At 41.5% G+C, this 15,454-nt stretch overlaps 1 protein-coding gene and 1 long non-coding RNA gene across 3 annotated transcripts in view; one reads left to right on the top strand and one right to left on the bottom strand.

Annotated features, from left to right (window-relative positions):
• The window catches only part of plxdc2b (plexin domain containing 2b), a 335,111-nt gene that overhangs the window by 141,141 nt on the left and 178,516 nt on the right, over positions 1-15,454 (bottom strand). The gene's annotated exons all lie outside the window — the stretch shown is intronic.
• Positions 982-14,626, top strand: LOC132893621 (uncharacterized). Its single transcript, XR_009655584.1, has 3 exons — positions 982-1,087; positions 2,190-2,221; positions 14,027-14,626. It is a non-coding gene; the product is annotated as an uncharacterized LOC132893621 (long non-coding RNA).

A 15,454-nucleotide genomic window follows, 5' to 3' on the forward strand; every position in this document is an offset into this window, starting at 1 on the left:
GATTTATTCATTGCTGTCAGGATGTAAAGAGAAAATCAAGAAATATATTAAAAATGCTTCTAAAATAAATTACCTATCCTCACATTAACAGTGGGTTTTTGGCAGTCATTAGATTTGAACGTTTAACCTACTGGTACTAGTGCAGAAGTTGTGATGAATTTGTCCATGACAATAACTACTCTGATAATGGTGGAGATAATACGACAAGTGTTCTGATAAATACAGAGATGCTTTAATTGTAACTGGGCTGAGTTGATATAATTATAGCATTCATTATGCCATAGTCTATCCTGATCTCAGTTATACAAGACCACAATAATGGAAGAAAAAAAAAAGCAAAAACATGGTCATGTTCCTCTCAATGTTTGGAAGCTTGGTAATGACATTTTGTGTGAGGAAAGCACAAACTTGCAATTACATGTGATTGACGAGCCATGCTGTTTGAGTCTGGCTCTTATTTAGGATAACGTGCCTCCCTGTTTAGTGATCATTATGCTATCTTGTCTACCACAAAGCCCGAAGGAGGCAATGATTGATCCAAAACACATCCTGCCACCACATAATCCACTCAGTTTAGTTGGTGTGCATGTTTGGAATGGCTGTGTACGTGTGGTGTTTAATATGTTGTATCAAAGTCATACTAAGGATGGACCTTTCAGGCAAATTATTATTTGAATATTTCAGTGTTATCTGAATTATTTTTTATATAATATAGATATTCATGCTGAACAATTTGGAGGGTGGGGCGGCACGGTGGTGCAGTGGTTAACACTGTTGCTAATAGGGGTGGAGCTACAGGGGTGGCTGGGGGGGCACTAGCCTCCCCTGGAATCTGATTGGCTACCCCAGGTGCCCCCCCAGATGATTGACATGTTACGGCACCGCACGAGAAAAGCCAGTTGCATTGAAGTCTGTGACTGCTAGGTTCCTCCTGTACAGTAGATGGCGCAATGCAAGCTACCACAAGGCGTTGCAATCCAATTTACAATAGAAGACATGGGAAAGAAGAAAAAGAAGAAGAAGGAACCATTGAACAGAAAAGGCAGCTGCTCCTCAGCCAGATGGATTTTAAGACTGACCTATATCGGTGAGTACACGACCGCAGTTTATCCCAAAATAAGTTCACGAGTTCAATAAGATCAGTCAGTGGATCTTCTGGCCAATCTATTTTCGTTTCATAAATCAGAGTGATTTGGCAATTCTTCTATTTGGCAATAGAAAAGGTGAAAACGCAGATGTAGTCAAAACTAGGTGTGTGATGTGAAGTGATCTTTAGCAGTATGAACAATGTTCAGAATTAAGTAAATCATGGCGTATTTTGAAGACTAGACCCTCTTTTGAAGGAAGTACAGGGAGTGTGTTTATTACCGTGGCACTCAACCTTCTTGTTGTAAGTGCAAAAAACGCCCATTCTGCTAGGGAAAGAGTGTACGGAGCACTGTGCTACTGCTAGAAGCTAGATGCCTTCTGCACGTTCTTAATAAACAGTGGCATCTTTTGCGTCATTTGTAGAGGCTAGCCACGGATTACAGAGAGATGGTAGATATCTGTGTGATGATTTGGGTTCTTAGTTTTTTGACTTTAAGTTGGACCTACTCGGCGTTGCTGGTATGGTAGCTTATGGTCACGCATTAAGGGGGTGTGGAGTTAGCGGACAGAAAAGATGTAGGCAGTGAGTGTAATTTTAACCCTTGTAATATCTATGTTGGACATGAAAATATTGCATTTTGTTTTCATAAGGGAAGTCATGCTAGGAGTAACAAAGACAGTTTTTTTCAGTTGAGATTTATTTATTTATTTTTTTGTGGAAAGTTGATGGTTTGATGGACTACTGGCTGTGTGAACAACTGACTATATGTACCTGTGTGTGTGAGTAACTGTGTGACTGTGTAACTGACTCAGTGTGTCAGTAACTGAGTAACTGTGTGACTTGAGTTACTATGTGCATTTTAGTTCCAGTCAATGGTGTCAGGGTGTTGGTAAATGCACCGTATTCATTTTGTACATTAATAAACTACAAATTACACTCAAAATGACATCTTCTGTGTGCTTAATACATAGCTACTTAAACATGATTGTAAATTGAAAGTATTGTTTATAAGTTTATTTATTTAAGAAGGATCAATGTGTATTAATTAACATGTAAATGCACGAGAAATAATCACTGACTAGTTTTCTTTCATCTGTAGTCCCTGGAATTTCAATGTTGAAAGAAAGAAAGGTATGTATGTATGTATGTATGTATGTATAACAAAAAGACAAAAATAATTAGAAGTCATGACATGGCCAAGAACAGGTGCAACACCATGTAAGAATAAATAATAATAATAATAATAATAATAATAATAATGCATAATTTAAACACATAAGATAAAAAACAGATATACAGCACACAATCGCTAACATTAATCGTGAGTGCTCGTGCATATTTGTGTGTGTAGTAGTAGGAACCATTGACCCCCCTGAAATAGTCCTGGCCACCCCCTTGCCCCCACAAGGAAAAAAGTCTAGTTCCACCACTGGTTGCTAAACAGCAAGAAGGTTGTGGGTTCTAACCTGCTGGTTGAATGGGCCTTTCTGTGTCGAGTTTGCATGTTCTCCTCAGGCCTGCGTGGGTTTCCTCCGGGTTCTCCGGTTTCCTCCCACAGTACAAAGACATTTGGATTCGTCAACTGGCTACTCTAAATTGCCCATGGGTGTGAATGTGAGTGGGAATGGCTCTGTGTTAGCCCTGCAATAGATTGGTGACCTGTCTGGGGTGTATCCCACCTCTCACCCAATATCAGCTGGGGTTGGAGCCAATCCCAGCTGGCACCTGCATCTTGCAAAGGATAAGTGGCAAAGACGATGAATGAATTTGAAGGGGTCTTGGCCTCTCTCAAGCAATAAATTAAACTAGTCTTTCAGATAGCTCCACTTATAATACAGCTTTGTAGGTAAATCATAAATGCATGAGCAGGCAGGAGGCACATATTGAGAATCATCACAAATGAAAAATCTTCACCATACAAGGTGACTTTCAAAAACACACTGTTTTATCTCTAATAGTTTGCGCCAGCATTGTAGTCGAGTCACTAAAGTTCAAGTCCAGTCTCAAGTCCCCGGTGTTCAAGTCCAAGTCATTCAAGAAAATTTCAAGTTGAATCCACTATTGATCCGAGTCGAGTCCAAGACCCGACTTCAACCGCACCATTTGACAGTGGCTGTTGCTGCCTTTATATGAAACTGTCTCTGCTACTGTGTTGGACTAACGTTACTGCTTGACTGCCACATTTTAGTTAATAGGCTATAGATAAAAAGCTTGTTCGTCACTCAGCAAGCCCCGCCCACTGTCAACAGGGCAAATAACATGAGAGGGGGTTAACACTAGCTAGTTCATTGGACAGCAAGCCCCGCTATCACTTCTCTGGGTGGAGTCTTGCCAAATGACGATTGAAGTTTGAGGTTGTCCCCGTCGTCTCCTCAATAGTTCTTCTACATATGGAACACCTAGCAGTGCATTTTTTCCCACTGCACGAGAAGTCTGTATAAGCAAAGCAGACAATCCTAGGAGCTTCTCTCCAGGCATTTTAGCGCCATTAACGTTAGTTTGTTCCTGAACATGACGTATGAACAGGTGAATGTGCATTCTCTTACATGAAATTAGTATAAAAATTAACAGATATAAATATCTTATACCAAATTATTATTATGGCATGTTACAAAAAATAAAGAAAAATCTGAGTCCTCGTCTCCAATTTACGAGTCTGAATGCAGTTAATGCACGAGTCCGAGTACAAGTCCGAGTCATCAGTGCTCAAGTTCAAGTCAAGTCACAAGTCCTTAAAATTAGGGCACGCGTCAGACTCAAGTATGACAAGCCTGGTTTGTGCATTTGAATATGGTGTTACTTTCTATGAAATCAAAATAGCATCCCTTCTACTTTTTCTGTTAGAGCAGGCACTAAAATATTTGACCTATCCAGTTATGCTTTAGTTTGAGATGGTCTGCTGCAGTTTTGTATTTTTTGCAATTAAACTTTTCTGGGATTTCCCTAAGATTTTAATACCAAGTTTAATATACAGTGGTGCTTGAAAGTTTGTGAACCCTTTAGAATTTTCTATATTTCTGCATAAATATGACCTAAAACATCATCAGATTTTCACACAAGTCCTAAAAGTAGATAAAGAGAACCCAGTTAAACAAATGAGACAAAAATATTATACTTGCTCATTTATTTATTGAGGAAAATGATCCAATATTACATATCTGTGAGTGGCAAAAGTATGTGAACCTCTAGGATTAGCAGTTAATTTGAAGGTGAAATTAGAGTCAGGTGTTTTCAATCAATGGGATGACAATCAGGTGTGAGTGGGCACCCTGTTTTATTTAAAGAGCAGGGATCTATCAAAGTCTGATCTTCACAACACATGTTTGTGGAAGTGTATCATGGTATGAACAAAGGAGATTTCTGAGGACCTCAGAAAAAGGGTTGTTAATGCTCATCAGGCTGGAAAACATTACAAAACCATCTCTAAAGAGTTTGGACTCCACCAATCCACAGTCAGACAGATTATGGACAAATGGAGGAAATTCAAGACCATTGTTACCCTCCCCAGGAGTGGTCAACCAACAAAGATTACTCCAAGAGCAAGGCGTAAAATAGTTGGTGAGGTCACAAAAGACCCCAGGGTAACTTCTAAGCAACTGAAGGCCTCTCTCACATTGGCTAATGTTAATGTTCATGAGTCCACCATCAAGAGAACACTGAACAACAATGGTGTGCATGGCAGGGTTGCAAGGAGAAAGTCACTGCTCTCCAAAAAGAACATTGCCGCTTGTCTGCAGTTTGCTAAAGATCACGTGGACAAGTCAGAAGGCTATTGGAAAAATGTTTTGTGGATGGATGAGACCAAAATAGAACTTTTTGGTTTAAATGAGAAGCGTTATGTTTGGAAAAAGGAAAACACTGCATTCCAGCATAAGGACCTTATCCCATCTGTGAAATATGGTGGTGATAGTATCATGGTTTGGGCCTGTTTTGCTGCATCTGGGCCAGGACGGCTTGCCATCATTGATGGAACAATGAATTCTGAATTATACCAGCGAATTCTAAAGGAAAATGTCAGGACATCTGTCCATGAACTGAATCTCAAGAGAAGGCGGGTCATGCAGCAAGACAATGACCATAAGCACACAAGTCGTTCTACCAAAGAATGGTTAAAGAAGAATAAAGTTAATGTTTTGGAATGGCCAAGTCAAAGTCCTGACCTTAATCCAATTGAAATGTTGTGGAAGGACCTGAAGCGAGCAGTTCATGTGAGGAAACCCACCAACATCCCAGAGTTGAAGCTGTTCTATGCGGAGGAATGGGCTAAAATTCCTCCAAGCCGGTGTGCAGGACTGATCAACAGTTACTGGAAATGTTTAGTTGCAGTTATTGCTGCACAAGGGGGTCACACCAGATACTGAAAGCAAAGGTTCACATACTTTTGCCACTCACAGATATGTAATATTGGATCATTTTCCTCAATAAATAAATAAATGACCAAGTATAATATTTTTGTCGTATTTGTTTAACTGGGTTCTCTTTATCTACTTTTAGGACTTGTGTGAAAATCTGATGTTTTAGGTCATACAGTGGTGCTTGAAGGTTTGTGAACCCTTTAGAATTTTCTATATTTCTGCATAAATATGACCTAAAACATCATTGGATTTTCACACAAGTCCTAAAGGTAGATAAAGAGAACCCAGTTAAAGAAATGAGACAAAAATATTATACTTGCTCATTTATTTATTGAGGAAAATGATCCAATATTACATATCTGTGAGTGGCAAAAGTATGTGAACCTCTAGGATTAGCAGTTAATTTGAAGGTGAAATTAGAGTCAGGTGTTTTCAATCAATGGGATGACAATCAGGTGTGAGTGGGCACCCTGTTTTATTTAAAGAACAAGGATCTATCAAAGTCTGATCTTCACAACACATGTTTGTGGAAGTGTATCATGGCACGAACAAAGGAGATTTCTGAGGACCTCAGAAAAAGTGTTGCTGATGCTCATCAGGCTGGAAAACATTACAAAACCATCTCTAAAGAGTTTGGACTCCACCAATCCACAGACAGACTGTGTACAAATGGAGGAAACTCAAGACCATTGTTACCCTCCCCAGGAGTGGGCGACCAACAAAGATCACTCCAAGAGCAAGGCGTGTAATAGTCGGCGAGGTCACAAAGGACCCCAGGGTAACTTCTAAGCAATTGAAGGCCTCTCTCACATTGGCTAATGTTAATGTTCATGAGTCCACCATCAGGAAAACACTGAACAACAATGGTGTGCATGGCAGGGCTGCAAGGAGAAAGCCACTGCTCTCCAAAAAGAACATTTCTGCTTGTCTACAGTCTGTTAAAGATTATGTGGACAAGCCAGAAGGCTATTGGACAAATGTTTTGTGGACGGATGAGACCAAATTAGAATTTTTGATTTAAATGAGAAGCGTTATGTTTGGAGAAAGGAAAACACTGCATTCCAGCATAAGAACCTTATCCCATCTGTGAAATATGGTGGTGGTAGTATCATGGTTTGGGCCTGTTTTGCTGCATCTGGTCCAGGATGGCTTGCCATCATTGATGGAACAATGAATTCTGAATTATACCAGTGAATTCTAAAGGAAAATGTCAGGACATCTGTCCATGAACTGAATCTCAAGAGAAGGTGGGCCATGCAGCAAGACAACGGCCCTAAGCACACAAGTCGTTCTACCAAAGAATGGTTAAAGAAGAATAAAGTTAATGTTTTGGAATGGCCAAGTCAAAGTCCTGACTTTAATCCAATCAAAATGTTGTGGAAGGACCTGAAGCGAGCAGTTCATGTGAGGAAACCCACCAACATCCCAGAGTTGAAGCTGTTCTGTATGGAGGAATGGGCTAAAATTCCTCCAAGCCGGTGTGCAGGACTGATCAACAGTTACCGGAAACGTTTAGTTGCAGTTATCGCTGCACAAGGGGGTCACACCAGATACTGAAAGCAAAGGTTCACATACTTTTGCCACTCACAGATATGTAATATTGGATCATTTTCTTCAATAAATAAACGAGCAAGTATAATATTTCTGTCTCATTTGTTTAACTGGGTTCTCTTTCTCTACTTTTAGGACTTGTGTGAAAATCCGATGATGTTTTAGGTCATATTTATGCAGAAATATAGAAAATTCTAAAGGGTTCACAAACTTTCAAGCACCACTGTAAGACATCGGAGCAGATATAAGAATCTATACTATGGTTTAATGGTAGGGGGTCATGGAACTGACTGAGATGGGACTTATATGGATAAAACCAGATATGCTAATTCGAATAGGTGTCCACCATTTAGACAAGGAGACCTGACCTGTGCAACATGCGAGACTGGATATGATATAATTCATGAGGTGGCAAGTCCACCGGGGTGAAAAGTCCAAGCTGAGACATTAATTAGTTAGCAACATGGCACCAATCGAGCTGCATCATGTCTCCATTGAGAGGGTTCTCTTCCTGTTTCTGAACACTTGTTTTGTTCAAGCAAAGGCTATTTCTAACATTTTTGCTTATATCTGTAGATAGATAGATAGATAGATAGATATACTTTAATCATCCCAAAGGGAAATTCCATTGTTTCAGCAACCTTAAAAACATACAGCAAGCACATACACATACAAAAAATGCTTTCACCCACAGGACAGCCTGAGGTAGTTGTCAAGACATAATGCCCACCTAAATGCCAAAGTGAGACTGTAACTGCCTGATAAAACATTAAATCAACACATTGTAACAGAGTAGTCCATCTCATCTCATTATCTCTAGCCGCTTTATCCTGTTCTACAGGGTCGCAGGCAAGCTGGAGCCTATCCCAGCTGACTACGGGCGAAAGGCGGGGTACACCCTGGACAAGTCACCAGGTCATCACAGGGCTGACACATAGACACAGACAACCATTCACACTCACATTCACACCTACAGTCAGTTTAGAGTCACCAGTTAACCTAACCTGCATGTCTTTGGACTGTGGGGGAAACCGGAGCACCCAGAGGAAACCCACGCGGACAACATGCAAACTCCGCACAGAAAGGCCCTCACCGGCCACGGGGCTCAAACCCGGACCTTCTTGCTGTGAGGCGACAGCGCTAACCACTACACCACCGTGCCGCCCCAGAGTAGTCCATAAACCAGAATATGCATATGTATAGAAAGAAGCCCTCCCAACCAGGGAGACTTAAGTGCATTGCATCTCAAGATTTAAGATTACAAGATTATTCTTTTAAGGTAATTCTTCTCTCTGCTCAGAGGGGAGTCATTATAAAGTGCTATTGCTGTGGGTAGGAAAGTCCTCCTATATCTGTCCTTACTACAACTGAGTTGGCGAAGCCTCCCACTAAAAACACTTTGTTGCTTTGCCAGTGTACTGTATAGGGGATGTGAGGTATTGTTCATAATGTGTAACAATTTCTGTAGCATCCTCCTTTCCACCACCAATTCTAGGGTTTCCAGAGTAGTCCCCAGCACAGAGCCTGCCTTTTTAATTAACTTATTCAGTCTATTAGAGTCACTGGCCCTGATACTGTTACCCCAGCAGACGACAGCAAAGAAAATTGCACTTGCCACCACAGACTGATAAAGCATTTGCAACATCTTAGTACACACATTAAAAGACCTAAGCCTCCTCAAGAAATAGAGCCTACTCTGACCCTTCTTGTAAACAGCCTCGGTATTGCGCTTCCAGTCCAGTTTATTGTCTATGTAAACCCCCAGATATTTATAGCTCTCTACCACCTCTACCTCTTCCCCCAAGATGGAAATGGTGTTTAGCTTAGTCCTGGTCCTTCTAAAGTCCACCACCATCTCCTTGGTCTTGGCCACATTTAAGAACAGGTGGTTGTTACCACACCACTCCACAAAGCGTTTGACCAGTTGCTGGTACTCTGTTCCCCCCCGACACACTCCACCAATGCAGAATCATCTGAGAACCTCTGCAGATGTCAAGACTCAGAGCTGTAACAAAAGTCAGAGGTGTAGAGTGTGAAGAGGAAGGGGGATAAAACAGTCCCCTGAGGTGCTCCTGTACTGCTGACTACCCGCTCAGACACACAGCCCCCGAGCCGCACAAATTGTGGCCTATCTGTGAGGTAGTCCATAATCCAGGAGATGATGGCAGTGTCCACCTGCATCCTCTGCAGCTTTTCACCCAGCATCACAGGCTGGAATCAAAAAAGCACTGGAGAAATTAAAAAAAACATGATTCTCACAGTACTGCCTGCTCTGTCCAGGTGAGAGTGAGCTCTCTGGAGCAGGTAAATGATGGCATCCTCCACCCCCACCTTAGGACAGTAGGCAAACTGTAAGGGGTCCAGGGAAGAGCAAAGATGACTTCTTTGCTTGTCATTTTGTGTTTGCCATTGGTTGCTTTACAATGAGGCAATATTAGTAGTGTCATCACAATACCACGCCATCATTTACGCCACTGCCAGCAACGTCATAACCGGTCATAACATGTAACTCTGATGGCTCTGATTCCCACTAGAGCCATGGCAAATGATTACCATAAATGTTACTAGGTCACCAAGGGATAGGTTAATGTTTCAACTTTCACATTTTGCTGCCATTCCCATATGGCACCATTACAACGATCAGTGTGAGTGTGAACCTTGTGTCCCATTCAAATATATCAGACAAGCTCCTTTTTCCTAAACAGCATCATTACTCTACTGAAGGCCACACGTCAGTGAGATGGAGCTATTCATCGTAGATTATGAAAGTAGTCAGGGTTATCACAATCCTCGCCTCCATCCACTCATCCCAATGTTACATCACTTACTATTAGTTTCTAGATCATCCATTTTTCCTCGAGCTCTCTCACCATAGTCACTCTCAAAGGAAACGGTTCAGGGTTTATACTAGCCTGGGTGGCCTCAATGCTTTAACTGCTGACACTCGGTTCTCTGTTATGACATGTTTCTGAATAATTAGATATATTTTCTCAAAGAACAGTCTACTCTCATGACTTTGTCTGTAATTATCTTTTTCACCAGAGCTTCAGCAACTGTAACTCAGCTACAAAGAGGAATTTGACCCCCCTCCCCCTTTTTTTGGCGTCTCTAAACCTGTATATTGATTTACACAGTTTAGTTATAGCTTTGATTCATTAGATCATGAACTGAAGGACCAGAAGACACAAGCCTACTCTCTTTTTTCACTTTAGGATCATTATCTCAATATTTCAAATTAGCACCAGACACAAATATGGTTAAAACACACATGACAGCATCCATTTCAAAATGCATCCATTTCAGATCTCTACTGATCTGGGGTGAGTTTCCCAAAAGCATCGTAGCACAAAGATCATCATTAAATGGTAGAGCAAGCATCACAATGAACACTCTCTCTCCTAGTTAAGATGATCTTAGCTTTTACGAGGATTTTGGGAAACCCACCCCTGATATCTGCACAATCTTCACAAGGTGAAAAAGTGTAAACCGGGATTAAGCACAGATGCAGCAGTTGGTTTATCACCGCTATATTTCAGCACATTTCAATTCTAAAACCCAACTGAAAGACTTGGACAGATGCACCAACATCGCTAACAAGAGAATCCTAGCAAGCAGAGAAAATAATTTTATACTAGTTTTCTTTTTAAATAAACAACAACAAAAACACCTTCCACCTTTTCCCATGCAATTAACCAAATTCAAATATTTCCTGCTCAGCTCCAACTGAACTTTTAGACTAACTGATCACGGCATACTGTAGAGATGCATGATGGGTGTGATTTTGGGGAAGATGCGAAGGTTACGTTTTCCCCAAGATGTGTGCCAAGCAACAACAACAGCAGCAGCAACAAAATTTCAAGGCAAAATGTGGTGGCACCACTACTTAATAATTAGCATCTCCATTTCTTACTGGCCAAATCCCACCTTCTTGTTTTCTACTGGCTCACAAGAAAAAGGCATACGATTTCACAGGTGGGGCGGCACAGTGATGTAGTGGTTAGCACTGTTGCCTCACAGCAAGAAGGTTCTGGGTTCGAGCCCAACAGGGGCCTTTCTGCGCGGAGTTTGCATGTTCTCCCAGTGTCTGCGCCGTAGGTTTCCTCCGGGTGCTCTGGTTTCCCCCACAGACCAAAGACATGCAGGTTAGGTTAACTGGTGGCTCTAAATTGACCGTAGGTGTGAATGTGAGCGTGAACGGCTGTTTGTCTCTATGTGTCAGCCCTGTGATGATCTAATGACGTGTCCAGGGTGTACCCCGCCTCTCGCCCATAGTCAGCTGGGATAGGCTCCAACTTGCCCATGACCCTGCACAGAATAAGCAGTTATGGATAATGGATGGATGGATTTCACAGGTCACAGTTCACCTAGATAAAGACAGCATAAAGCAAATGTAACTGCTACCAGAGACAAACACAGACTGCTACAAAGCATGAACTGTATAAACACCAACGTTTAAAAAGTTGCATTCTAACAGGGATTGTTTCCAGGTAGAAATAGTTCAACATCCTATATATACTCAAACTGTCTGTTATATTTAAATAGATCTAGAATAAAGATTTACAAATCAAGCTAGATGAATGCTCGTTAGAAAGGTTACATGCATTAAGGCAGGGGTTTTCAAAGTGTGGGAGAGTCAGCCCCCCCTCGGAGAGCAAATAAACAACAGCGCCCCCCCTTACAATTTTTGTTGTTGCTATACTTAATGTTCCATTCGTATTTTTAAAAAAATGGTTGTTGTACACATTATTTTTTTTCTTTTTCACATTTTAAACATCTGTGCTTTTTAAAACATCTTGTTTTACACATTTTAAACATCCCATAGCATCGTTAGCTAGCATCTCTTGGCAGACAACACACTGTGGCAGTGGAGCATCTTCAGATCCAGTCCATGAAAATCCAAACTTTAAATAATCGTGGTCATACTTCCTTCTTTTTCCAGTCCCCCAGGATTCCGCGGGCCTTTTTTGTGATTGTTGTGGGCTAAAATGTCTGATGTTGCGGGGGGGGGTTTCCAAAAAATTGCGATGAAAGTTGCGGTGTTTTTTAGGTTTTTGTTGCGATTACATTGCGGGAGGAAGTGAAAGTTGCGAGAAATTGTTGCGATTTTCTCTTTTTGTGATTAAAATTGAGTGATATGTTAAATATTAAGTTATTACTGAAAAACTATTGATTAAAAAAACAAAGAGAAATGGTCCTATAAACAACTTTACCAATATAAAAGATTACCAGGACTACAAAAATGCAGAAAAATAGGCTTTACTTATCCAAATGCACCTGTTGGTTCAAAAGTTAAAGTGCATAGAACCTCACAGCACAACATGAAGTTACCTTAAAATATAATATAAATGCCTCAGCTTTCATGTAAGAAAAAAAAAAACCTATTAATATTAGTACTGTGTGCAGGCAGTCTCTCCTGAAGACTAAATTAAACAATAATTATCTCATCTCATCTCATGCCGCTTTATCCTTCTACAGGGTCGCAGGCAAGCTGGAGCCTATCCCAGCTGACTACGGGCGAAAGGCAGGGTACACCCTGGACAAGTCGCCAGGTCATCACAGGGCTGACACATAGACACAGACAACCATTCACACTCACATTCACACCTACGGTCAATTTAGAGTCACCAGTTAACCTAACCTGCATGTCTTTGGACTGTGGGGGAAACCGGAGCACCCGGAGGAAACCCACGCGGACACGGGGAGAACATGCAAACTCCACACAGAAAGGCCCTCGCCGGCCCCGGGGCTCGAACCCAGGACCTTCTTGCTGTGAGGCGACAGCACTAACCACTACACCACCGTGCCGCCCGCAAACAATAATTATAAACTAATAAAATAAATGGCTCAGGCTTCATAGAAGAAAAAAACAATTTGAACAGAATCTCACAGTATGATGCTGAAGCTGCCTAAACAATGGAAAATAAAATACCATTTTGGCAAAAATGTTGGCATCCATTAACTTCTTGTATTAATTAAAAAAAAAAATAAAGTGCACACAGTCCTTCACTGTAAACATAACACACTTTCAGTGTTGCCAGATACTGCTGACGTTTTCCAGTCCAAAATATGTTCAAAACCCGCCAAAATGCACTTGAAATCATCCAATCTGGCAACACGACACGCATGCTGCTTCTCTTGAACACACGGAAGTAAGGCGGAAGGTAGTTTGTCGACGTCACCTCAAGACGACGCCAACGATTGGTCAAATTTGCGGGAAAATTGCGGTGATTGGATATAATTGCAACACCGCCCTGAATTCGCGGGGATTGGTTGAATTTGTGCTGAAGTTGCAAATCGCAACATCCTGGAGGCTCTGTTTTTTTGCTTGGCCCAGACTTTGTCTCCTCACTCACTGTAGCTTTAGGTACTAAAAACCATAGACAGCTAAAAACCGATCCATTTTGTCTCTCACGTTGCGCCCCCCCTGAAGAACTCTCGCACCGCCCAGGGGGGGCGCGCCCCACACTTTGAAAAGCCCTGCATTAAGGGTTCTCCCTCTGGGTCAACCCTAGTTTCAGCGTCAGATGTTCTGTCCATAGCTCGCAGAGCGGCTGATACTGTTTATACTATTTATACAGGCCATAAGCTTCAGCTTATGACTTATGACAGAAGTCAGACATGTTTTAAAAGGTTATTTTTGCTGAAATATTTAGTAGTGATTGAACAGTGGGCCATGTAACCATATTTAGTGATGAAAAGGACCAGACTCTCTAGCAAAAGCTAGAATAGAATCTCTAAACCTAGAATCCCACACTAAAAGATTTCACTATGAGAGGGCTCCAAGTAGAAACACTTTCTGAAGTTAATTATCCAAGCAACCCCTAACGTCCCTAAACCCTTTATGTCTGGGTTACCTTCTGGCTCTCCCTTTTAGTTATGCTGTCATAGTTAGTTTTGTCAGAGTCCCCGCTTGCACTCAGTGCAAAATGTATACTGTTCTTACTCATTAGGTAACACTGGGCATACCTAACAACCTGTGGTTTCTCTCTCTCTGTCTCTTCCCTCTGTCATATTACATGTCGATCCTGAGACACCAGTGATGCTGACCTCTTTTGCTCCTCGGACCCGCCTGATCCATCCTGATGCCCTACTTCTGGCTGGAGTCTCATCACATTGCTCCTGTGGAGGACGACCCCATATGGACAGTCGAAGGATGCACTTAGAAGACATCTCTGGACACTTACAGTTTTGCTGTGGTGGTTTAGGACTACAACTGCCATGATAACTTTAGGACTGCAGTTCTCGAACAGTCTTGCACTCAAGTCTCCATCAATGAACAGTTTATAACTTCAACAAAATAGACTTCATGCTAAAACTATAATGAATTTCCTGGTTACACAGGTGTACTTTGTGACTCTATAGGACACGGTTATAGAAGCAAGTTATTTATAATAATGCTATCGGTTATCACGATGGGTTCCCTTTTGAGTCTGGTTCTTCTCGAGGTTTCTTCCTCGTGTCGTCTGAGGGAGTTTTTCCTTGCCACCGTTGCCACAGGCTTGCTCATCAGGGATAAATTGGGAATAAAATTAGCTCATGTTTAAAGTTTTTAATTTTCTGTGTGGCTGCTTTGTGACAATGTCTGCTGTTAAAAGCGCTATACAAATAAACTTGACTTGACTTGACTAAAGTACTGTTTTTTAATGACTGAGCATTTGTAGTCATCAGCTATTTCCTGTATAAAAAATGGAGCTTCCACTGGCACACTGGAGTGCTCCAGTTTTCCTGTACCTGTGATCTTAATGTGTTTTTTCAATGTTCTGATCTGGTGGATGGGTTTAAAATTTATATATTTGTTTCTTTGGTTTTACTGAGTGTTCCTCTAAGACCTGATGTTCCAACCACCAGGGTACTAAATCTGTTCTTCATCTCTCAGGCTCAATGGTGTAGAAATAAAACAGACCTATTTATTATATTCATACACTACTTGACCTAGGTTTGTCGTGATACCAAAACTTTGCCTTCAAATACCAGTACCAGGTGTAGTCTGAAGATACTTTGGCCAAAAATCTAAATAAATGAACCGAACCAAACCAGGAGTTAAATTGTTAGTTATAAATCACAATTTCCTGCATGTTTATGAATACAAAACCGACAAGTTGGCCTAGTGGTTAGTGTGCCTGCCTCTTGACCAGATGATCATGAGTTCTACTTGCGGTTGGGTCATACCAATGACCATCATAAAAATGGTACTGTACCTACTGCCATCTGGCGAGGCATGCCACAATACATTACATTACAGGCATTTAGCAGATGTTCTTATCCAGAGCAATGTACAACATACCCGGAGCAGTTGGGGGTGAGGTGCCTTGCTCAAGGGCACTTCAGCCATTACTGCTGGTCCAGATGCAGGAATACAGATGTGAGTAGGATGTAAAACTCTTGTGGTTACCAGAGGACTCATTCCCCACTGTAACCATAGCTATGTAATAGGTGATCTGTGCCACCTGGTGTGCTT

Source organism: Neoarius graeffei, chromosome 1 (assembly GCF_027579695.1).
Source record: "Neoarius graeffei isolate fNeoGra1 chromosome 1, fNeoGra1.pri, whole genome shotgun sequence".
Classification (NCBI taxonomy): Eukaryota; Metazoa; Chordata; class Actinopteri; order Siluriformes; family Ariidae; genus Neoarius; species Neoarius graeffei.